General features: G+C 40.3%; 1 long non-coding RNA gene across 1 annotated transcript; it reads left to right on the top strand.

Annotated features, from left to right (window-relative positions):
- The first annotated feature begins 13,294 nt into the window (after positions 1-13,294).
- LOC144013230 (uncharacterized) lies at positions 13,295-25,812 on the top strand. Its single transcript, XR_013282193.1, has 3 exons — positions 13,295-13,384; positions 13,518-13,579; positions 25,384-25,812. It is a non-coding gene; the product is annotated as an uncharacterized LOC144013230 (long non-coding RNA).
- The last annotated feature ends 842 nt before the right edge of the window (positions 25,813-26,654 follow it).

Here is a 26,654-nt window from a genome sequence, read left to right as displayed (position 1 = left end):
TACTTTCCCCAAACTGTCGCTTAAATTTAAGACGAGAGTTAAATTGGCCAACTTTGTCATTAAATTTGTGTGTATTTTCGAGTGGATGTCTGTTTGCGTATATGCTAATTAGGTTGCGGATCGCCTCAGGTTAATGGAAAGATAAAACATGTACTTTACTGATGACATATTGTTAAGCTAAGCAATGAGATCAAGAAGGCTTACAAGCACCAAAAAAGACGTGTGTGGTCCAGTTCAGTGGGCACACAAATGCACCATCCGGCGATGCATTCGTTACGCTGCTTATACGTATGCGTCAAAGCTCCAAAATGAGCTGACTTTCGAGACGTAAAGAGGCGGTCACAGAGCTCAGCGAATCCCTTCTGGAATGAGTTGAAACGTCATCCCACCTTCTTAGGATTAGTGCAGCCGAGTACAGAATATGACACTCATTAAACCGGATCACGAGAAACGGAAACTTAAAGAGGAGAATCAGAAATAGGAGCAAAGTACAAGCTTTCCTGGATTGAAATGTTGATTTATTTTTTTATCTGTTGGAATGTCTCAACATGTTTCTCAGAGGACATTTTGTTTTGGTGGTGGTCAGTGTTATTTTTAAGCCAACATAATAGTTGATTAATAAATAATTTCTCATTAGAAAATACTATATACTGTATACACATATAATTTTGAATCTTGTTGACTAATGTCCACATATTGCACAATCTTGGTAAATTTTTTTCCAGTCTGTCAATAGAAAAACAATCTTGTAAATAAGATTTGAACCAGTTTAACACAATCTTGGTCAACACATTTCCCAGTATGTCAAAAAAAAATAAAAAATCTTGTAAATAAGACTTGAACCAGTTTAGCAGAATCTTGGCAATTTCCACATATTTCTCCAGTCTATAATTCAGAATTTTGTGATCAACTGTAGAGGACGTGTAAAACAAATCCAGTATTATTTCTGGAGGTGGATTTCTCTCACTTGTGTGTCATGTCAAATGAAATCTCCTTGCACTGCAGACTGATATTCAATTAAAAAGATTGTTTTCCATCCGAGAAGCACAAGCGATGAAAGACAAATCTGTCAATCATTTCAAGGAAAGAGAAAGTTACATGCCGACTGCTGAAGCATCCAGATTAGACTTTTTAAAAGGAGCTTTCATGACTGCACTTTTTAGTGTCTGTGGAAACTGCCCAGACTAAAGAAAACTGTTTACTGACCCAACACGTCCAGAAAAATGTATTTCAACACAACTTGTGTGTGCAAAATGTTCACACAGTTTTGGGTGACGCAATCGTGATCAACTCTGCGGGGGGTGAAGAAGGTCAAAATGTGCACGAAAACTCAACATCATTGTAAGCGTGGGCAAAAAAGATGAATTGATTCTTTCAATTTCATGAGTTTTTCGTCTTACCGATTCTCATTTTTGATACGCATGTGCACAGCATACCTGAGCTTCATCGCTTTGTTATTCATTTCGTGTGCACGGGGAGACAAGACAGAGTTGAAACTTTATCAACTGCATATGCATGTGGAAAAAAAAAAAAAAATAAATACTCCCAGCGGTTGCTTGTGGATCATTAACTCACAGGTTTATTCTTTTTTTAAACTACTTAGGCAGTCATGAAAAAAGTAGGATTAAAAAAACATCTATTCTACTTAGTGAGAGGGCGGTGATGATTAGTTCCCTGTTTTTATTGCCGCTACTACTCATGCGTGTAAGCAGCTGCAGTGATAGCACGACAGAGATTTAATGTGCCTTTGTGGATGAAAATGACACACAGAAATGGTCCCGCCAGTCAAATGCTGCTTTTACTGGTCCTTGTAACAAGTCCTACCACAATGTGTACATTATCTTAATGCTGAAATATGCAGTTACCATTTTTCTTCCCACCAAAAACTGTTTTGTAGCATCCAGTCTGAATTCACAACAGATCATTGTCAGATAGCGATGAGCGACATCTTGTAGCGGGGCAGTCGCATGACCCTTAACATGACTGATATTTGCATAAACCCTGCGAAATACGAGCGAGTGGCGATGCGAGCACCATGGACAGTGGCAAACGGAACAAGCCGCAGTCAGATGAAGGATTTGTTTTTTTTCTTCTCTTAACTCATTCACTCGCCGCCATTTTCACATTTCGCAATCCCGTTCGCTCCCGGCTGTTTTACTGGATTTGGACTGATTTTGCAAGGCCCACAGAATCTTGTGTTCTATGGCTATAAAAGCATCAAAAGAAAGATTAAAGTCTCTTCTTTCATCAGGAAAAAAAAGTATGTTTCTTTCTGTTTCCGTTTTGCAGCAATTAGCATCAGAAGAGAGCTAAGTTTCATCATTATTCACAAATCTATTTAAAATTGTAAGTAATTGAGCGATTTTTCAACATGGCCCTGGTTGATCTTTTTTGCTCTGCTGCCACCTGCTGGCCGTTTGTGTAATAACTACCATTTCTGCAACCGTTCTTTGCAGTTGAGAGGCTGCATCAAAGCCTTCTGTATGCTCTAGCATAAAAAAAAAACAAAAAAAACGTATAAATACGTCTTTGGAACACTTAGAACATTAAAAAAAAAACGTATTTACATGTTATTGGGAGCAAATGAGGTTAAGAAAGGCTTCCTCTCATACGCCATTCATATTTGGAGGATTTCAAATATGTTTGCAACCTAATAAGAACAAATGTACATGTTGGTATTCTATAGAAAGAATTTCTGTTCCACTCTGTTCCACAAGGTATAAATTCAAAATCCCTCTCAGCTCACTAACAAGATGTTGAGCAATTACATCAGGCCACATTACTCGCTTGCGCACACAACGTGTAGCAATAAATCTTTGGTCATGCAGATGATTGAATCGAAAAGGTAATTGTGGAGGAAGTCATGAGAATGTTATCTTTTTCAATACGCTTTATTCGAGTGGCCTAAAAAGGTTTCAGATCACACATCGGTTTTGGCCTCTTGTCTTTGCTTGGCTTTTGATACCGTAGACAAAAACTCATGCAGCTCTGCAGCTCTCAGTGCCTCAAACACAAGTTGTGTTTTTTTTTCCCTTCTCATTTTTAGGCCAACGGAGTTATATAAGGACGTGTAATGCTGAAGCTTTGTGCTCAGTCTTATGCAAATGTGCGTGTATATCTTTAGATAAGTTATGTGAATAATGCACACTGCGATAAGACAAACTTGTACTGAAATAAACAAGTAGAATTTTCCAAATAACAGAACCAAGGAGCGGTAAAAATATTCGCAATCGTTTGGCATAGAAATAATAGTCATGATAATAATAGTAATGCATTCAAAGAATTGTTTTCCTTATGATTCAGAGGGTTCAATGTGCACGATATTTATTAGGGCTGGGTATCGATTCGGATTTCCCCAATCGATTACATTTCAATTCACAAGAGTTCTGTTTGATTCGATTTCGATTTTTCACAATTTGATTTGATTCACTTCACTTCAGTCCGATATTAATTAATTATGGGACATCTCTTCTTCTTAAAAACATGAAATTACTAATTACATTTGGCGGAAGAAGTAACTGCTTAAATGATTTGGTTTATGAATGAAGGCAACACATCTTAGTCATTTGTGACACAAACGTTGACATCAGCAAAGGTGAGATGAAAATATTTTCATCATTTGAATTCAATAATTGCAAACATAAATGAAAAAGATTCTGAACAGTCTTAAAGTGCGATAAGTCAGGTCTTTCATAAATGTAAGAAAATGAAAACAGTAAAGAATTTGGCCTTTAAAACTCTATTTACCTGTGAATTTATGGGGAAAATATATTCAAATAATCGATTCATGGTTTTATGAATCAATCTGTTCTATCAATTATTTGATGTTTTCACTCATATTTATGGATGAAATATAAAGACATCCACCACATGTCCGTGGAGCGCAGCATCTATCTGCGGTTGTTCATGTCACAACTGACTAAAAAATGTGTTGCACTACCTGTGTCAATAGTTAGACATGTTCCAGCAGACGGAAAATGTTGTCGTCACTTTCAGTCACCAAATTGTCAGACGTGCTGACGGCACATGTCAAAGGAATGCAAGGCAGAATGCCCACCTGGGCGCATTTGCCAAATTCCCAAACAGGCAAAACAAAGTTTGACGCCACTTTTTGTGTATTTGTTCTTATATCAACGAGTTTGCAGCTGAATTCTCCACAGATTTAAATTCAGGATTAGCCGACGTCAATGATTCCGGCGCATACAAATCATGTCCTCATGTCCAAATAAACATTCAGCCTCAACAAACGGTTCTAGAAGATATGGCAATAGGCTATGTGACATGTTGCAAAAGATATAGAAATGAGAACAATGCCATAAAAGCAATAAAGATTAAGCGCAAAGCTTTTTTTTTTTGTCGTGTTCCAATTACAACCCGATTCTCTGCACGACTAAGATGATCTCACAATATAGGCAGCTTTTGTCTTTTACTGACAACAACCCTCCGACCCAGCAGATAAAAGAAAATGTTAAAAAAGAATCTCAATAAAAGACTGATAAAATTACATAAGCTCGTATCACACAAAGAAAAAGAGCAGAGCTTTTACATTAGCCCTTTGGTGACCTCGCTTGACAACCACCGAGAAGTCAAACTCGACGGTTAGCATCGAGTATTTGAATGATTCAGCTCGCTAAACTTCTTCCTTGAGAATAAGGCTTGCTTATGTTTTTGTTTATTCTATCTTAAATTGGTGATTATTGATTAGCTCCTTGGATTTTAGAGCACTTCGATCCAGGAAGTTATGATCACAATATTGAAGAAAAGCAGGTACAGGTACAAACAAACCTAACAATTATGACTGTTTCCTTGTTGAATTTGAACAGCGAGATTTGTTTATCTATTGGCTGGCAACCAGTCCAGGGTGTCCCCCGCCTACTGCCCAGAGCCAGCTGAGATAGGCGCCAGCAGCCCCCGCGACCCTTGTGAGGAATAAGCAGTCAAGAAAATGGATGGATGGATTTGTTTATCTGTTAAAGACGTTCATGCTCCAAAACGAAGATGACATTTTCATCCGTTAGCTTGACTGGTCAAAAGAAATGTGCAAAGATGCCACATCGTCCAATCAGCTCAAAGTATTATAAGGATCTGCTGAGTGAAGTCCCAGATTGATCATGTGAAGAACTCCCTTGAGTGAATGAATCACAATTATCCATCTGGCCTTTGAGGTTAGCAATGCACATAAACAAGCTCGTCTCGAATAACACAATATTGCTAATGCATTCACACATTGAATTCGTCCACATATTGACTTGAGTCACAAGCATATTACGTCCCTTCATCTGACCATTAGCGTGGATTTTAAACATAGAAAGGCCAAAACATGGCGTACGAAAATTAAACTGCACTTAAAAAACAAACAAACAAAAAAACTAGCCACCAGAGGGTGCTAGAACTGCACAAATGGAAATCAACTTAGCATTTTTAACAAATGTTCTGCTTTTAACTCATTTGCTCCCAAAAACGTATTAATACGTTCTATTTCAAAATGTTTTACGTGTCCCAAAGACGTATTTATACGTTTGTTTGATTTTTCTTTGCTAGAGCATACAGAAGGCTTTGACGCAGCCTCTCAACTGCAAAGAACGGTTGAAGAAATGGTCGTTATTACACAAACGGCCAGCAGGTGGTGCAGAGCAAAGGAGATCAATCAGGGCCATGTTGAAAAATAGCTCAATTACACACAATTCTAAATAGATTTGTGAATAATGATGAAACGTAGCTATATTCTAATGCTAATTGATGCAAAACGGAAACAGATGGAAATATACTTTATACTTTTTCTTGATGATAGAAGAGACTTTAATCTTTCTTTTGGTAGGTTCCATGTTTTTTTCGCAATAGAACACAATATTCTCCGGGAGTGAAGTGGACTGCTTCTGTGAAAATAGCTGGGAGTGAATGAGTTAATATCGTGACGTGACGACGACGACGATATTGTGGCAGTTTTAATATCACAATATTGCCGTTATCGTTAAATCCCTAGTCTTGACTAGTTGTTTCTTGTTGACTTGTCAGTTGTTTGTATTTGTATTTCCCGGCTTTAATGTGCCCGTTTTTGTGGTGGAGGGTGTTAGAGTGTCCCTATGATCCTAGAAGCTAAGTTGGACTTTTTGCCCCTGGCACGTTCACACTAATTGGCAAACAAGTCCAAGATGAAGGACCAGACAAAACTTAGCTAGTCGGCAAACATCAACAGCTAACATGGCGTTAGCTAGCAACATGTTAGCTGTTTTTTGTGGTGGAGGGTGCTAGAGTGTCCCTATGATCCTAGAAGCTAAGTTGTTTTGGACTTTTGGCAAGCAAGTCCTAGATGAAGGACCAAACCAAACTAAGCTCGTCGGCAAACATCAACGGCTAACATGGCGTTAGCTAGCGACATGTTTCGAAGCAAGGTTGGGATATACGATTCTGGGGCACAAGTGCGTACTTGTGAAAAATACTAATTTCTAAAGCAAGAGAAAAATGAATTAAAATGTCTAGTGAGGCAAAGTAATCCACTTTTCTTATCTTTGTCGTCAGCGTCGGTGAAGCCGTCACAGTCGACGTGATCTGTTCCCCGTGGTTGGCCATCAAGTCTCACGGCGCTGATCAGGGAGCAGCACGTCGTCTTCTCTCATCTTAGATGTCTTCCCTCACTTATATTTTGATATATGGATTCCATCATTTCATTTCCCTGACATGCAGAGAGAGATTCCTGCTGCTTTACTGCAGCTGTATTTTTTTTTTCTCTCCGTACCTTGCCGATGCTTATTTCATTTCTTAGTTCTCTGTAGAACATTTGTCTCTCACGGGGGTCCTCTTATAAAGTAGGTGCTTTTCTTTTCATCAAGTTCTTTTGTTATCTGTTTTCATTTGAGAATGTGACCACCTTTTTAGTGGGGAAAACAACATTTGACATGGGGAGAAATTGTCGCTGACAGTTCACTATCTTCAATGTTGGCAAATTTAGATACATTATGGCCAAGAGTCAGACCCAGTAAACAATGGACAACTGTAGATGACATCCATTATTATCTGCTCTTTTTTTTTATGAAGAGAAGAAGACAAGCTTTTTCCATTCTTCTCTATTTGCTATCAATCACAGTTTCCATATAGAACACGTTTTTCTGATGAGCTAGCGTCAAACTAATTTTCCGTACACACAATGACCTTGCATTTTCTTGTTATGTATTGTACGTGTGTATTATTAACAGCAAATTGAATTTGTAATCAGAAGTCGTGGCAAACGTACATTATATTCAAAGTATACATGTGCTGTGGTGCAGCTGACAAAATGGGATTCGGTTAAAATCATGTCGTAAAACTGGTCGAAGTGCCATGATTCATACCGAGTTGTGTTTTTTGTTTTTCTGGCAGTTCGTCGACTCTACTCTTTGTTTTCTCGAGGTGGAGCATGTCGGAGTTGCGCAAGAGGCGGAGACCTGGTTGCATTTGATAACCAGCTCCTCGTCAAGAACCCTTTCACACAGCATGAAGGCGCCTCATCATACCTTTTCACACGCAGTTTGCCCCATTGTTTGTATTTTGTTTTTAAATCTTTGTTTTTGTGCGTCTTGTTTTTCACATTTAAGCGCTAACTTTTTCTTTGCTCCGCTGCTTCCTCATTTAGTCACTTAGTTTGTACAAAATCCCATTTCTAAAACAGGAAATTTGACTCTATTTAGAGTCAATTTGAGCCTATTTAGAGTGGGAACAAATAGACTCAGTTTGAGAGTAACGTTTACACTTGGAAGAGAGTAAAATAAAGAATTGGGGGGGGGGGGAAATCAACGTCACTCAAGGGTTGAGGAACAAACTCATGACCTTCAGCTTGGGCCACTGAACCACCTCAGCTATGCCAGTCCTACTCTTTGCTTATATCCAAGAGACCAAACACATTTTGGACTTACAAAGATTCCAGCTGACACAAACGATATACTAAAAAAAAAAAAAAAACAGCAGGAGCAGTGTGGATCAGGGAGGAGATCAGCAGTCCCTCAAGTTGAAGGTAGTTTTTTTAATTCTTCAATTCTTCAATTCTTTATTTTACCCTCTTTCAAGTGTAAATATTACTTTAAAACGGAGTCTTATTTGGTCCAACTCTAAATCGTTACATATACTCTGCAGAATTTACTGTGTCATGAAATGTAATGAAAAATGAATAAAAACAAAATCCAATTTTTTCAAAATCTTTTTTGAATACATTAGAAAAGACAAGACCATGTTAATAATAATAATAATAATAGACAATTTGAGGTTAAACGTCATTATTTTGTCTGTTACAAAAAAAGGCAACAAAAGACTGTGAAAGTTGATTAATGCTCAAAAAATCATCTGTTAGGAACATTCCACATGCAGGTGAACTTCTCGTCAGTGGTGCGTTTATTAGTAGTTGTGTTGGTTTGTTTTTGTATTTTGTCTATTACTATTCTGCCAACTTGCCAATAGCACGTTGGGCTCCATAAAATGAATTGCCAGGCTGGATCTGGTCACCAGGACTTGAGATAGATTAGAGGCCTTTAGTCTTGAAACTGAGGCCACTATAGCTAATACCCGAAATGGAGTTCAACCTTCAGAATATTTTTTAAAAGTCCTTGCATCAAGTGAGAGAAACAAAACAAATCTCAAGCTAGTGCTCTAGAGCGCCCCGTAGTCTCCTGCAACAGCAACAAAAATGCCTTCTTGCGTCAGGGCAGGGGTGAACTATCACCTCACAAATATATTTAACAGGTCTCATTAGTCTAACATTTTACATTACATGGATGGCAATCCTTGACAGCTACATTCTCAAAAAAAAACAAAAAACAACTAAATTTGACTTTTTCAGTCCCAAAAAGCCAAAGGGTGAACACAGCTGACAGATTCAAAAAAAATAATAATTCTATAAAAGCTCCACAGAAAAAGAAAAAAAAAAAAAAAAGTCATCCCGCAGTGAGAATTGGGATTGAATGGTTTGATCCCGCTTTGCCAAGTTCTGCCACCCCAGACCCCTTCACGGTCACAGGTGAGGTGGAGCTCATCCACAGCAGCTGATTTGGGGCGATGGGGGACCGATAACCTGAAGGTCTTGACTAATTGCCGGACAATCAGCAGGTTGCCAAGTCAAGTCACAGCCACATGAAAAGTACACCGTTGGAGGCTCCCCACGGTCATTAAAAAAAAACACAAAAAAAACTCTCATTGTCTCCATTCTGGTTACCACATTGCTTTTGAGCTTATGAAAGAATGAGAGGTGACGGTGGCGGCCGTCTCTGATGCTGCCTGTAATAAATGCTGCAGACGTGCTCGGTGTCCTCCCGCCTGCCAATCGCATCGACTCGCTTCATATTCCCGCAGACGACGTGAGCGTATGTCTGCAAGTACGCGTGTGTACAACGGCAAAGGCAGAGAGAGAAAGATTCAAGCGTGATTGCAGCTTGTGAAGTTTACCATCGAATAGACACGCGCGCACACGCAGTCACACTTGTTTCAGGAGGCGTCCAAGTGTGTCGTCTCGCAGCAGCTCATTAAATGAAAGCCGATATTTTCTCATGTGTGACAAGGAAACTTTGAGAAGTGAACACATTTCTCTGCTCTCTCAGCCCGATCTGGAGTCCGATTTTTTCATCACTATCTTCTTCGCTTATGTAATATTTATAAATACGTATAAATAAATATCAAACAAAAACACTTTCGTATAAGGAGACTTAATGAAATAATTGTGCATGTTTTTTACGCCTTTTGGAGTACTGACTGCAGAATAATTGCTCATAGGAAATATGTATTTTTCGAAACTCTATTTTATGAAGATTGTACTTACTTTAGTTGGATGGGATTCAAATAATCGAGGCCATCGTGGTACATACCAAGGTTATAATGAAAACTAATGAAATGAGTGAAACAAAAATGCCAAAAAACGCTTGATCTAAAAATGAAAATGTCCTTCGTTTCCATCTTTGTCAAATTAATACATGACCCTTTGGGCTTGATTTGAAATCGACTTTTTTGTTATCACCGGCCTGAGATTTGCGGTCCTTTTACTGTGCGTCGCTTAGAAGCGACATTATCTGCCATCAGCCAATAAAAAATGCGTTTATAGGCTGTCAAGTCCGCAGAAAGATCTTGATGGGTCAAGTACTTTTTCACAATTTATCCTTTCATATCTTGAAACGTGTGTTTGCAAATCGACGTCTTTGGCCTTCTTGCTGCTCGTCTGGCCTCCAAACATCTTATGCAGATTTTATTTACACGTGGACATCAAAGGCGGACGGTGTCCTATTGAGATTAATTGACATCTCACTGCAGATCAAACAAATGACGATGCCCTCTGGGATTGCTTTTTAACACTTCTTTTTTTTTTTATGTATATTGACAACAGAATGAAAGTTTCTTTGAAACATGACATTTTTCCTTGGATGTGTTAGTATGCTGTATTATAAGTAAGAAACTGGTCTGGAATTGCTGTACACAAAATTAGGGCCCGACCGATATGCATTATTTTTGGCAGAAAATAATACCAATTACCGATTAATCTGAGGATTATTTATGAAAAATATATATAATACAAACACTGACAGCTGTTTGAATGTGCTATAGAAATCACGATGACTTGACTGTACCTGTGCGTTTTGGCCTCTTGGGGGCAGTGTGGTGCCGTGTATCTATGGCATACACACTTAAACTGAGTACAGAAGAAAGTTGCGAATGGAATTCAATTAAAATAACTCGTTCTTCACACATTGAGAAGAATTTGTGCCTTTGCGTAGTGTTATCTCATCTGTGGGTTTGTGTTCCCGCAAGATTTGTGTGGATATTCGTTATTTGAAGGAAAAACACTCCCGAAGTTGACGCTAACTTCCTGTCTTCCTGTTAGCATTTGCTAACTTCCTGTTAGGGCTAGGCTAGTGATGTTTTGTATTTAAATATACAGTGGATGTAATTCTTAACGTAGTGTGTTTAGTTGTACAGTTAACGCTAACTGCGGTGTCATTAAACTTAAAGGACGTTAGGGACAACCGAATAACCAGAACAACATACGTTACAAACTTGCTAGTTGCTAATGCTACGAAAGCAACATGGTGCGTTTCGTGCATTTTCACAGCGTCGGGAACTTCGGTTTTCTTTGATAAAGTTTTAAGGGGGAAATAATTGGCCGATTGTTGTGTTTGAAGGCCAATAATGGGCCGATTATAGTTGGCGGCCAATTAATCAGTCGGGCCCTACACAAAATACAGCAATTATTTTGGAGTCGACAACCATTTCAGTGAGTACTTTTTCATGAAATAAAACGGCGATTAAAAGTATATTCTTACGCCACCAGTATACGATGGAAATGATTTCGTTTCTGTAGCAAACAGCGACGTTTCATTCATGGACAGTATTGATATAAAGATATTGATGACGGTCGCAGGTGACCTGAAGTCTATCCTAACTGTCAGGCATGGTGGAACGGTTACCACCGAATTGCATTAAGACTGATGTCATTTCAAATCTTTCATTGCAGTTTTTTTCCCCTCAGTCGCTTTAGTGCATTTGTTGGATCCCAATTGAAATTTGCACAAGTGTATTTCTCAAAATAATTTGTACAAATAGCAAAACAAAAGCATATTCTTTCTCAAGATTCTTGCTTTACCCACTGCCTGCAGATGGGGTGTTCCAGCACCCCCACCAGCCCAACCGTATACCGTATACTGTAAGTGACATTGCTCTTGGGAACATGACTTGCAGCAGATTCTTTTGTTGCCTCATCCACATCGATTCTTTGCCGCTATTCTGTCTGTAGCTCGAAAGGTGTTCTTTTAACCTTGTAGCTTGTGTTTTGCTCACATCGGCTTACGCTGTCGGTTGTGTTGCCATTTTAAGACAAGTTTTCCATCCACCCATATAGACAAAGTGTTTATTCTCACATTCTTACTAAAAGACGATTTAGAAGCTTGACTGAAAGCTTGTTTTTGTAACGCGGGAGGATGTGGAAGTGTCTGGAGAAAAAGCGAGTGGAAAACATGCGAACTGCACACAAGAAGACCCGAGTGGAGATTTTGAACCACTCGCCGCCATTTACACATTTCGCAATCCCGTTCGCTCCCGGCTGTTTTACTGGATTTGGACTGATTTTGCAAGGCCCACAGAATATTGAGTTCTATTGCTATAAAAGCAAAAGAAAGATTAAAGTCTCTTCTTTCATCAGGGAAAAAAAAGTATGTTTCTATCTGTTTCCGTTTTGCAGCAATTAGCATTAGAAGAGAGCTAAGTTTCATCAGTTTTCACAAATCGATTTCAAATTGTAAGTAATTGAGCTTTTATTTTCTTGATGGCCCTGGTTGATCTCCTTTGCGCTGCTGCCACCTGCTGGCCGTTTGTGTAATAACTACCATTTCTGCAACCGTTCTTTGCAGTTGAGAAGCTGCATCAAAGCCTTCTGTTTGATCTAGCGTAAAAAACAAAAAAAAACGTTTAAATACGTCTTTGGGACACTTAAAACATAAAAAAAAAACATATTTACAATTAACCTCAAAGTAATGAGGCAGACATGCCAACTACTCATCGCTGTGTCAAATCATCTTACGCATGTCATTGGCTGAGGGGGTAAAGTGAAGATTGATGACGTTCATTTGAATGATTTCACATGCTCATTAGATATTTAATTGACTCCTTTAACATCAGTCCAAGAAAACAAATGAGCAGACGACGCGGCAACAGACTGTCACTCTGTTCTGCTAATTATTCACGACAGCAATTATAACAGTGAATGTTATTGCTGTGTGCGTTCGATTCTTTCAGCAATAAATGAAACAAACTGAACTTGAAAGCAGAGACACACGTCAACCTTGAGCACACTTAGCTGAAAATTGGTCAATTGATCTTATAGTTTATATTCATCCATCCATCCATTTTCTTGATCGCTTATTCCTCACAGGGGTCACGGGGGGGTGCTGGCGCCTATCTCAGCTGGCTCTGGGCAGTAGGCGGGGGACACCCTGGACCGGTCGCCAGCCAATCGCAGACAAAATATTCAGACGTGTAATATTATGGAAATGGCAATTTGCAATGATGATTAAAGGGATGAAAATTTCACATGAAATCACACACTTTAAAAAAGGGAAATTGGCACATGACATCCAGATCATGATTTCTTATAATATCTGATGTATCCCAGCATGCATAGGAAATTGTCTGGTGGCCTTTCATGGTTAATCCATGTCATGGATGTTGTAATGGACAACGAGTTTATTTTCTAATTTTTTTTGCCAATGTTGGAACTCTTATTTTCTAACTTCCTCTTTGGGTGGAAGTTTATTTTGAAGGTACGCGGAAAGGTAGAATGACGTCGGAGACGGAAGTGGATTGACAGCGCGAGACGTTTGAAGCAGGAAAAATAGTTTCACGCACGACCAATCAAACATTAAAGGTTGAAAGTGGCAACAAGGTAAAGAATTCATCTTATTTTTAAATAGATTTATGTTTGTGTTTACATTTTGAGTTGAATTCGCCTAAATGTATTTGTATAGAGGAAATGAGAATATGTTTAATTGATGGCGTCATGTTTGTTTTATTTTCAGCTGTAAGAGGTTTACGCATGGACAAAGGAAAGGAGAAATAAAAAGAAGACTTCAGACCACCAGTAAGGCTTTATTATTTCACCCGACGCTACGTATGTCATTTATGAGGGATATCAATATATTGATGGGTATAAGAGTCATATCGGTTTCCAACTGACTTGGAATCGAGTTGCATTTGTGTCGGAGCAACACGAGCGAAGCAAACCCGACAGCGGCTCCTTCATTTAGGTCGCTGTCACGCTGGGACCGTTTCCATTGTAAACACACGATTAGCTGCCCCCGTGTAACAGCCTGGATGAGGGAGAAATAAATGACTTGCTCGGACACAGATGCTTCTTCTCCAGCGTCTCAAGCAAGAATCTTTATGAATATAAAAATACAAATATACTAACTTGAACACAAATATTGCAATAACAACAAAAATAATACTCTTCCAATGAACATGGATGATAGTTGAGGCAATACAGTCTCAAATAATACACAAAAGTGAAATATAGTGTTTCAAGTACACTTCATTTGCCTATAATCAATATAAACAGATTGTCCATCTTAAATCTATGACTACTACCACAGAGTTTCTAAATGTTAATCTATTCACACAAAGTAGCTACTAACAATTCTCTACACACATAAGATTTGTAACCATTTGGCTATCATGTACGACCATGGACACGTGAGCCCTTCATAAACGGAAATGGCCCCGTGTAGCTAGCGTATCTAACTAGGGAATATACACGGCGATACAGCTTTCAAAAAGTTCAAAATCACACCATTGATGTTAATGCACAAAACATTTGACTTTCATACCTGGATGAGGGAGAAATAAATGACTACTCGGACACAGATGCTTCTTCTCCGGCGTCTCAAGCGAGAATGAGCATTGCGCCGAGAGCTCCCTCTTCAGTCCTTGTCAGACATCACTAGTCGATCGCCAATCACACTTTTCAAAGAGGCCATGCTAGCAGATCACAGAGAACACGATACAGCTATATAGAAATGTTTTCAAATAATAGTCATGGTTAAACATTTCAAACTTGTCCCTAAGCTCCTCCCAAAGACGTCTTGCACACTCGATCTCCACAATTTCCCAATAAATCTGTCTAGACCCACATCGGAATTCATTCTGCCTAGAACCAAATTCTATACTGCTGCTTATTTATGACTATACATAATCTAGCACACCCGCAGGTCCTCAATCACAATGCTCAAACTCAATCAGACTTGATCAGACAGATCCACGCGCCATCGCTTCATAATACAACTCTGAATTGCTTTGTGGATTATTTTTGAGAAGTGCGCAGCCGCTTCAAATTTCCGAGCGTGCGGACACAGAACAGCCGAATAAGCCGTTTGACTTGAGACATGGTTACAGCCGTGAAGTCGTTTACCAGTCAGAAACTTTGTTTTGCTGTACTATTGGGATCACGCCGTTAAATCCTGTGAGCGTGACTTCATGCGAGGAAAATGAATCAATGCCTTATGGGATACGAGAAGACAGCTCTGCGCCTGCTGACAACCACTTGCCCTCCCCGTGGTGTCAAATGCTCTTATTCTTTATTGTTTTCTCATCATGGACGACTCAGCCGAGAGACACTTTTGTGGCCTTCAATAGACCATTCGGCAAAGTGTGTAAACAATAATCAGCAGAATAAAAGCAGGGAAGCGAGTGACGACATCAACTGAAACAATGACAAAAACGTGTTGTGTTTGGTTTTGCGGCTTCAGATATACTTCAAATGTTTTCAAGTACTGGAAATCTTTGATTTCCTGAAAACGAAAAAGAAGAAGAAATGATCATGAATCCAGTGGAACAAGTGGGAGAGGATGGCAAACCAAGTGCATGTCGTAAACAGTTGTGACCCTTCTAAATGACTCCCAATTAGAAAATGTTTGCTTGGGTCGTCTTGGACTAATTTAGCAAAACGCAATGCTGCTACTTGTAGAATGCACCTTGCTACCCATTTCACCATCAAGAGTGTCTTTGCCATTAACCCATGCAATAGAAGAATTAATTATACAAGAGAGAGAGAGAGAATTAGCTTAATAGAATTGAAATGAATTGAATCAAACGGAACTTTTGTGAATCGAAATGACGGTAAAATCGATTGAGGCCTCGTCAATTCATTATATGGACTTTGTTGGTCAAATGAGTCAAAAACAAAACTCAAATCTTATAACTGGATACCACTAAAGTCACTATCTCAATTTCCATTGGTTATCTTACTGAAGAGAATTGAGCTTTTGATCCCAGACCAAAACTTCCAAAAGCAGTCAAGATCAAATTACAGACGGGCACAGGCTGCGTCTGACATTTTTCTGACCGATCATCTTGCCGCAGATGAACCCATTTAAAGCTGACATATTGGCCTTTAGTTTTGATCTTACTTACAGAACGCGCCGCATGTATTGAGCTCCATGGAGGAGAGGAGAGGAGAGGAGAAAGGAGTTTGGAGCTGCTCAATCATTTCTAAACTCTCCAGCTGACCAGTGAGAGAGAAAGTGCAGATATCAGGATGACTGATTTCAACCAGAACCTTTCTCGACTTTTGCGGGACAGAAAGTATGACAAATGTATTTTGTCCTTCTTTGTCTGAATTTGTCACTTGGCACGTGCCAAATAAAGACAGTTGGCGAATCAATTGTGGAAGAGGAAGTGATTGCGTGAGCACTGTTGGACACTTGCGTCTTATTCTCAGGTGAGCGGCTCCCTCGCCTCGTCCTTCATTTGCCGCGCCAGGCAGCAGCAGACGAGCAAGGAGAAGATGCAGCCATGATGTGATCATGTGTGTTACTCAAATGAAACCAACCTCGACCCGCTGATATTCCTCATTTGTCCTGCGCTTTGGACTGATTCAAGACAAATAGGCAATAATAGTCTTCAGTCATGAAGCGAGGATTGTTTGCATGGCCGGACGTAATGTTGCGGTCGTGCTCTTGCTGCATCTGCCGGATGGTTAAATCACACGTTGAGCCCGGTTTCAACACATTTCAGCAGCCTCGTGCGCCAGTTTATTAGTGTAATTTAATTTTCATTTGGGATGTTTTGGCCTTCTATGTTTCAAATCTATGCAAATTGTTAGATGAAGGGGAACCGAATTTGCTTAAGTGCCTCTATATTGTTATTAGAGATTGTAGGTGGTTTATATGTGTTGCTGTTATGTACAAAAGCACAATATTGTGCTTTTTTTTAGTATGAGCTCTTTTTTACAATATTGTGATCTTTTTTTTAAATATTGCCAACCGCCCCACAATATCGTGATAATATCGTATCGTGATGTTTGGATATCGTTACATCCCTGGTCACAAGATGATCCGTTTAACGGCTCTCATACGACATGAGCAGCATCATGGAATGATGAAACATTATAACAGGAAAAGAGTGCAAGGACAATTGAATTTGTGACATTTATCACTCACTGCATTCTTCCATTAACCCCACAATTAAGCATAGCCTATTTTTAACATTCAATCGTCGGTTCAATTAAGTGATGTGAGCCGAACTCTCGCCTGGGTTCGATTTGAGCCCCTGTTGTGGTTTTCAGAGCAACTGCGACATTGACAAATGTTTCCTTCTTGATTTGCACAATATAGATTCTGACCTTAAATATCAATCTTACAAGAAACACGTCGGCGCTGCTCGCGATTCTGCTTTGAGCGTTAACTACCTTAAAAGCAGCTCGTGCATCAGCGATGCAACTGTTGGCACGGCATCTAAAAAAAATGGTTATTTCATTTCAAAGATGGCAAAATGGAGGTTTTGATCCCAGACAAATCTCTTGATGGTCGGAATCAAATTAGGGACAAGCTTAGGCTGCTTACAGTACATGCTTGGATACACATCGTTAAATGTCACGAGAACACGTACGACACCAAATGGGAGATACTTTGTCGGATGTCACGTAACGTGCAGAGCAATTAGATATACTACACACGTGTCTAACCCGCTAAATGTACGACAGGTGCATCGACCATTAAAGTCGGGAAAACGGCAACTTAACGACAGCAGGAGAAATAGTCAAGTTCAATAGCCAAAGTACTAAAAGTCATTTGGCTGAATTTAACCATTGCTTGGTCCTGTTGGTTGTTGGTTTGTTTTTTTTTGTGACATGAATTCATTATTACTTCTTAATTCTCTATGTAGTTACATCAAACAGAAGCGCATGGTAAGTTGACATTTTCATTTCATTAAATATTGAGTATTATCCAGCAACAACTGACATGGTACATAATTTATTTCAGTCTTTTATCTGGACTTAAATTGGGTCAAATTTAATTCAACACTGGCAGTAGCATTCGCTGACTGTTTTATTTTTTTTTAATTATTGTCATATCAGAGCTATGGATGTCAAACACTGAATTTCATATATTCACATTAATTTTGTAAAATTATCAATGTGCTCATTTTAACATAGTAATCAACACCAATTTTTTTTTATTGTTGTTTATTAATTATGACATTAGATGAAAAAAAATGCCAAAAATGCATGAGAGAGAAGTTGTGATGTAATGTTAATGTTGTGAATTCTATTGCGCAAAGTCAATATTTCAAATGGTGCAACGCAGCCAGAATCACAGATTGGCTGGTGGCCATAAGGCACACAAATGTGCACAATCAACCAATGAGCAATATTCCTGCTCTCCAGTCATCATGTACATAAAACACATCTGTCCTTTACAATCTGCACGGCACCGCGGGCAAGATGAGAAGCGCTGCCAAAAGGATGCCAGCGACCAGATTGTACAACGTCCAACTGCACCAGGTTGGAATTGGTTATAAAATCATCGGCAGCAGTCTTGGCGTAAATGAGGCAACTTTCTGGTGCTTTTTTTTGTTTGAAAGTAGAAGACCCGAAAAATGACAATGATCATTTGTCCTCCATCTGGAGCGCCATGTAAGGTTCTGCCTTGTGGCCAACAAGATGAGCTGCCACTCGAAAAGTTAAGAGAGCGAGCTCAAATTGCAGTCGGGATTTCCATCACCAAAAAACGCACAAAATCCTTCTACCAGCGTCCTCGAATCCTACGAACGACCAGTGCAGTACAACACACAAGACGGGTTTTATGCAACATTATATTTGTGCAAAATATTCTTTGCACATAGAGAAGCATCACCTTGAGAGAATGCTGGTAAAAATCTTACAAATGTTCAAATATTCATATTAATGTCATTGCTGTCACGGTTAATGCATTTAATTGCATTGACTGTATTCTCAAGCTTCATTGGAGGCATCCATATGATGAATGGGATCAATATTCGGCTGCATGTCGACGTTTCAATCATGTTTCACAACGGCTCCTTCTGGTATTCCGAATGCCGGCTTCCAATCAAAATTATTGTACAATCGTTTCATACAAAGGAAGGCGAGATGTGCTAAACAAATCAAAACAGAATACAATCATGGTCAACCTATATTTAATTGAATACACTACAAAGACAAGATAAAATAAGATCAAACTGATAAATTACTGTTTTTTTTGCAAATCATCATTATCTTGGAATTTTATGTAAGTATTTGTGTTTAAGTTATATTACATAAATCAATAAAACAACAATTGAATGAAGTCCCAATTATGCCAGAAATCTGAATAAAGTCCAAATTTGCCCTAAAATGAATTAATTACATGTCCAATATCCAGTTTTCTTGAAATGGATTTTGAGCTACTAATAAATAATAAACCATATTCAGTGGTCTGACGATCGGCTGATGTCAATCCCGTCTGAATGAAGGCTGGATTAAATCCCTGATCGTGATCACCAATCAATAATTGAGAGAATGCTTTGCTCATCATCCTTGGTTCCAGGTCACCAGCATAAATTGCAGGTACAGGATATAAACAAAACAATAGCACATCCATACGCGTTGACACATTCCTCCGCTCTCTTGTATTATTAAAGCAGACACGATATGAAAGTAAACAGAAGCAGCTGAAAGCTCCTCCCACAGTGTCGATAATGTCAAGTCATCAATGTCAACAGCAGCAGTTTGAAAGAAATACTTTTGGCTTTGCAATTGTCGACGTCAAGTCGGTGTCGGGTGCGAACGCGCCTGAGAAATGTCGCGAGTATGTCAAGCTCTGATGAGTTCTTCCGTTTTGACAAAAGGTCTTCCAGAAAAGGTTAAACAAACTTGAAATGATTTTTCCAGGCTGCTATTGTTGACGTGTCATTTGTACTGCAGATAATGTCACTCCAGAGTCTGCAGGTGCGAGACTGCACGCAGTATTTATGTTATGACGATCGGATACTGCGTCTTTCAACTTGGCTTTAATAAGTAAGCAGCGCCACAAAAACAAAACAAAACAATCATGACATCAGCCTTTGAGTCATTTACAGTGACTTCTTATGGAACATTTACTTTGGACCGGTTTGTCAATACAGATTTGGGTCTTTGGACTGTCTGCCCTGCGATTGGCTGGCAACCAGTCCAGGGTGTACTCCGCCTACTGCCCAAAGTCAGCTGAGATAGGCTCCAGCACCCCCCGCGACCCTTGTGAGGAAAAAGCGGTCAAGAAAATGGATGGATGGATGGTTGGATGGTTGGATGGATGGATGGATGGATAGATGGATGGAAGAATGAATGGATGGATGGATGGATGGATGGATGGATGGATGGAAGAATGGATGGATGGATGGATGGATGGAAGAATGGATGGATGGATGGATAGATGGATGGAAGAATGAATGGATGGATGGATGGATGGATGGATGGAAGAATGGATGGATGGATGGATGGATGGATGGATGGATGGATGGATGGATGGAAGGATGGATAGATGGATGGAAGAATGAATGGATGGATGGATGGAGAATGGATGGATGGATGGATGGAAGAATGGATGGATGGATGGATGGATGGATAGATGGATGGATGGAAGAATGGATGGATGGATGGATGGATAGATGGATGGAAGAATGAATGGATGGATGGATGGATGGATGGATGGATGGATGGATGGAAGAATGGATGGATGGATGGATGGATGGAAGAATGGATGGATGGATGGAGAATAGATGGATGGATGGATGGATGGAAGAATGGATGGAAGAATGGATGGATGGATGGACGGATGGACGGACGGAATGCCAACCCAACAAGTCGAAGCCAATGCTCCGACTGTCCCAAGTAATGAAAGTCGCTGGCGCGGCAATATTTGTGGCAGTGGACAGTCACTCAAATGCACGAGACAAGACCTGATTCCAGCGAGACACAAAATCTGCTCGATATACTATCGTATGTGTACTACGACTGTAGTTTTTTTCCTCCTTGTGCTATTTTGACAAAGGCACGTCACGGACGTTATAAAAACTTGGGAAGTGTTTTAAATGGGTCAAATGTAAACATGTGTCCTGTAATAAAGGTCTCTCTCTGACATCACCACAAACTCATCAGGAGCTTATTTTATTTTTTAGAAAATATGAGAAATTGGAAGCACAATTATTCAAAGTGTCATTGATGAGTCGTGTTTTGGCTCTGATGGTTCAAAGGTAAATCAGCAAATGTTCCTTGTCATACATTTGATCTTCATCAGCTATCTCTGGCTTCTTTGACTCCTTATTCATTCGTCATCGCTTCAATTTTTCTTGCTGCCTGATCTGATATCACCCGTTTTGCTGATCAAGAATTCTGCCAGCCCCATATACTGCAATGATGTCGTATTTCCCATATTTTAGGCTCAAATAAACCTTGATACACACCAGAGGTGATTTAAAAATGCAAATCTCTGTTCTTGTTCAAATACATTCTCAAACTTCACTTCCCACATGAACAAGTGTGAAACCAGACTGAATTCATTTCCGTATCACTTGTCTGGTTTCAGGTTAGCGAAGCCGACTTTGGGTGTGAGACATCCTGGACTGGTCACAAGCCCATCACGGGACAAGCAGCCATTTTCTCTTCCATTAATGCTGAAAATCATGAGCAAAACAAAGAATTTCACTGTCACTAAACAGTGTTTGTAATCTTTTTATGGTATTTTTCAGGCCCTAAATATACAAAAATGTGTATAGGTGAAAATGGCTTTGGCTTGGTTTGTATCTTTCAGCACTTTATCCTGATGGTGTCCGCCTTTGTGTCTCAGAGGTATCGGTCATGCTGAGCGACTTAAGGGCCGACTACACTGCTCACCTTAACCTAATGAAGAGTTGTGCACGATCAATTATTTACTGTATAATTAATCATGATCCCTTTCACTACACACACACACAACAACAGCGCACACACAGGCACAAACGCACGCGCTGGCGCCCATGTTCCATCTCAAGGGTCCTCATTAAATGTTGATGAGCAGGCCCACTATGTAGAGATGCCCCTTGTAAATTATCTCGGACATATTTTGTCCTTCTGTCACCTTTTTTTCTGATAACAACCTCATCAGAATGGGGGGGGGGGCAACTGGTGACCATATTTTACCTTCACTCTTGGCACACGGCCTTCTTTCATATGCTGCAACACTCACTATTGTACTGATAGATAGATAGATAGATAGATAGATAGATAAGATGGATAGATGGATAGATGGATAGATGGATGGACAAGGATGGATGGATGGATGATAGATGGATGGATGGGACAGACAGAGATGGCTGGACGGACGGACAGATGGACATGGATGATGGATGGATGAATGGACGGGGACAGACAGACAGAGACAGATGGACGGACAGATGGACATGGATGGATGATGGATGGATGGATGGATGGATGGATGGATGGATGGACATAGATGGACGGATGGACAAGGATGGATGGATGGATGATAGATGGATGGACGGGACAGACAGAGGTGGCTGGACGGACGGACAGATGGACATGGATGATGGATGGATGAATGGACGGGGACAGACAGACAGAGACAGATGGACGGACAGATAGACATGGATGGATGGATAATGGATGATGGATGGATGGATGGATGGATGGATGGATGGATTGGACAGACAGACAGAAAGAGACGGACAGACAGGGATGGATGATGGATGGGGACGGACGGACAGACCGACCGATCGATCGATCGACAGACCTGCGCTGTGGCGGGCTCGACTTGGTTTTGGTATTTTCACAGACGTACACAACTTGGTGCAGTTTAAAATGGACAGTTCAAAACAACCCAGAAAGGTGGATCAAAACTGACCCAAGTAGTGGACTGGTCCTTTTTTGACCCAGATTTGGATCCAACTGTTTTTAGAGTAAGTGTTCATAAGAAAGAAAAAAACATTAAAGTATACATGTTGAGTGGCTGTTCAGTGGTTGCATATTAGGTACAACGATGTCGGCATTCAATTCTCCAAGTTCTATTTGTAGGTTGCAGATGTATTGCACAGCGTAAACAAGTATGAAGTGCAGCAGCAGTCGCGAGTCGACGGCATGCCTCTTATTCAAGAAGAGTGTGATGGCCTGTGGGCCAAAGCGCTTTTCAAGTCTTCGTGTTGTGGCTGCGACGCTCCTGTAAGCGTCTGCCAGATGGAAGAAGTGAAAAAAAAAAAGAACAAAAAGTCTGCTGCTTTGTCGTGATGTGATGTAACGGCGTGAAGGCTTCTTCATAGATGTGCTGTGCGCTTTTCATGACACGCCGGAGAGCCTTCTTCCCCTTCAAATTGCACAGATGTGAATTTTCAGTCTGCTCGGCCTTCCTGATGACCTGCTGTGTGTTGTCGGGGTTCCATCTGAGGTCATCACTAACTTGGGTAAGAAGCAGTTTGAAAGTTGTCACCGTGAAGGCAAGCGGTGCAGTCTTGCCGATTGCTCCGCCTCGGGTCAGCAATGGTCTGTTCACTCTTTTCATCATTAAAAGAGAGATTATTTCCAAGGCAACCGCCAGGTGAGGCACCTTTCCTGTAGGCTAGCAAGCAGGCCGACGACTGTCGTGTCATTGATGAGGCTGGCGGTAACCTGGGAGGAGATGCAGTCATGGGTGACGAGAGTTGACACCCTGGACTGATCTCCACTCGTCCACAGGGCGACTGTAAAATGGAACCCACGCAAGCCTGCAAGTCAGCTCCCGACGAGCCACCTTTTCATAAGAATTCATTTCAAATCAAATCTCTCTCTTTGGACATGAAAAATGGCTTTGCTCATTTGCGCAGGCTTCGTGCATTGTGGCTGAGGTCTAAAAAATAAAGAAAAGCTGACTGAGTTGACCTTTTTAGTAAGCTTCCAATAATACATTCTTCTAACTGGTCCAATTAATTTGCTTCCTTTGTTTTATTAATTTAATTAATCTCTGTTGGACATTTATTGTTAAAAGAATCGTTCAATTTGCTTGCTTACAAAGAACCGTAAATGTCACCTGACAAAAGTGCCGTCGTGCTTAACAATCAAGCATTGTTGCAGGTCTGTGGGGAATTTTCCATTTCATAATTAGCTAAGGGGTGTAACATTTATTTCCATCTCTGTGTAGTATCAAGATGCCACAATTGTGTAACTTTCTCAGGGGAAAAACACCTGCAAGTTTGTCCTCTGACTCCTTTTTTTTTTTTTTTTTTACTTGTCTCGTGATTCAAAACGCATCCGCAATTAACAGCGTGCTCCGGTTGATGTAAACAGAATGAAATCACCTGAGGCAGGTACAGTGTGGCACATTTCTCACCATAATGAATTTGGCCGTGCTATTTTGCTTGATTAAAAAGATGTCGCAAAAAAATAAAAAAAAATGTTTTGATTTCCTGGTGGGCTGTAACGGATTAATGCGTTTCAATTCATTTTAATGGGGAAAATAAATGGATGTATTTGTACGAGTAAACTGAGTTATGAGGTTGGTTGTACATTTGGCAGTGCCATGTCAAAGGTTGCATCCATCAACCTGTCTTAGCAGTTTGCAATCATGTTTTGCTCATTTCATTTGAACTTGATATCTCTATGAATGGTTCCATGACTCCGTCAAACAAGTTAGAGCATGCATGTGTACGGTACAAAGACACGCCCCTCCGTGGCGGTGCACCGCTGCAGCGGACATTAGACAGAACTCCACGATACTATTGGATAACTTTGAGCTGGAGAAGTCGGTCGTGTGCTGAGATTTCCAGTTGCATGTGAATCAGTGCAGAAGATGGTGGACGGAACTCGCGGTCGACTTCCGATTAAGTCTTCCTCCTCATCGCCCGGGGAAAAGCAAACTTCTCCGAGAGCAAGGATCTCTGTCGGAATTCATTTGGGATCTTGCTGGGCGGTCGGCAGCTGCGAGGGGACTGCATGCTCACAAACACAACTCCGTTGCCAATTAAGGCTGGAACCTGGTGTGGACTCAGCCCACCGTCAAGTGTACCTCATCAATTTACAGTCATGTTTGATGGAGCCCGGTGCTTTATTTTACATTTCAAGCTCATTACAGGATGTTTTTGCTGAGTCTGTCATGACTCGAGTCATGCAGGAAGTTTCCAGTCTCATGTCTGGGTCAAGTTTGAGTCCATGACCTGTTGAGTTGAGGTCAGTCAAGTGTCTGTTTTGTACTGATGTAAACCAGCATCAGGTTTCAGCTGGTTTCATGCTATGTGATGTCAAGAATCTTTAATCGCGTTAATCAGATAAATCCATGTCAGTACTGGCACCCGTATGTCGAGCCTCAAACAATGACATCGATTCACTGTTTATATGAGCTGTCTGAGAAATGTGTGTGGGGTCGGATTATTGCTCTCTGTTCCTCTGTGCTTCTCCCAACGGGGCTTTGGCGTCTCGTGATTTTCGATTGCATTCTCGGTATTTTTCGTTTCGTCAAGTTATGTGACTAAATAGCTAAAACCTTATTTGTGTCGCCGCTTTGGGATCCGACCTTCAGCCACATAACAGAGTCAAAGTCACGGAAAGTTTGTACTTTGTGGAAAATAACACCCATCATCAATCACCCTTACGTTATCCGTGTCCTTCCCCAGACATGCGGCGGCTTCCTGGGTGACGGTGATTGGCCAAAACAGCCTCATGCAAGATGGATTCCATGCTAAGCCGCAGTGTGCTAACCAATGGAAACGTCTTCCATACTGTGCGGCAGACTGCATCACCGCATGTCAGTCTTGACTGTTTGCGTGTGTCAGCGTGAGCACATTAGAGCTTCTCGGTGTGATTGTTCCGCTTTCATTTGTCACTGCTACTAACAGCGGGGGGGGCTATCGCAAAAGATCTTCACAAGAAATATTCAGATGCATGACTTGGATGCACATAATTACTGCTTGTGCTCCTAAGTCACAATGTTTAGGAAACTTGCACGTGGGAACTCATTTTGAAGAACCTAAATACAGTACACAGATGATGAAAGCCTTTAACTCATTCACTCGCCGCCATTTTCACATTTCGCAATCCCGTTTGCTCCCGGCTGTTTTACTGGATTTGGACTGATTTTGCAAGGCACACAAAATATTGTGTTTTATTGCTATAAAAGCAAAAGAAAGATTAGTCTCTTCTTTCATCAGGAAAAAATAAAAATAAAAGTATTCTTCTATCTGTTTCCGTTTTGCAGCAATTAGCATTAGAAGAGAGCTAACTTTCATCGGTTTTCACAAATCGATTTCAAATTGTAAGTAATTGAGCTTTTTTTCCAGATGGCCCTGGTTGATCTCCTTTGCTCTGCTGCCACTTGCTGGCCGTTTGTGTAATAACTACCATTTCTGCAACCGTTCTTTGCATTTGAGAAGCTGCATCAAAGCCTTCTGTATGCTCTAGCATAAAAAAAATATTTAAAAAAATGTATAAATACGTCTTTGGGAAACTTAGAACATAAAAAAAACGTATTTATACGTTATTAGGAGTAAATGAGTTATATATGCTGTATTAGTGTCTTTTTAAAAGTCATGTGGCACCTTTTTTTCGGAAGTTTTTATCATCTTTGATGTCCTTTTATCGAGTTTGAAAAACAATTTGGGCACAAAATGGCCAGGATTCCCTTTTTCAAGCTATTTTCATTGGTCAGAAATGCCCGTGATTTTCAACAGGCCATTTTCTCATGAATATTAAAAAATATTCAAAACCTACATGAGCTGTGCTTCAATTGGGGGTGAGATGTCCTCTGTAATCATGTCGGTAATTGCCAATCTGTGGGCGTCTGGTGGCCGCCACGTCTCTTCATTTTGTTGGATGCGTTGAATAAAAATAGAAATTTCAGTGGGCCGTTGGCGGAATTGTGGCCGGCCACAGTGCACACGAAGGCGGC

The sequence above is a fragment of the Festucalex cinctus genome, chromosome 2, assembly GCF_051991245.1.
Source record: "Festucalex cinctus isolate MCC-2025b chromosome 2, RoL_Fcin_1.0, whole genome shotgun sequence".
In the NCBI taxonomy this organism is placed as follows: Eukaryota; Metazoa; Chordata; class Actinopteri; order Syngnathiformes; family Syngnathidae; genus Festucalex; species Festucalex cinctus.
The sequence above is the reverse complement of the archived record's forward strand: the minus strand, read 5'-3'. Positions and strand labels throughout refer to the sequence as shown.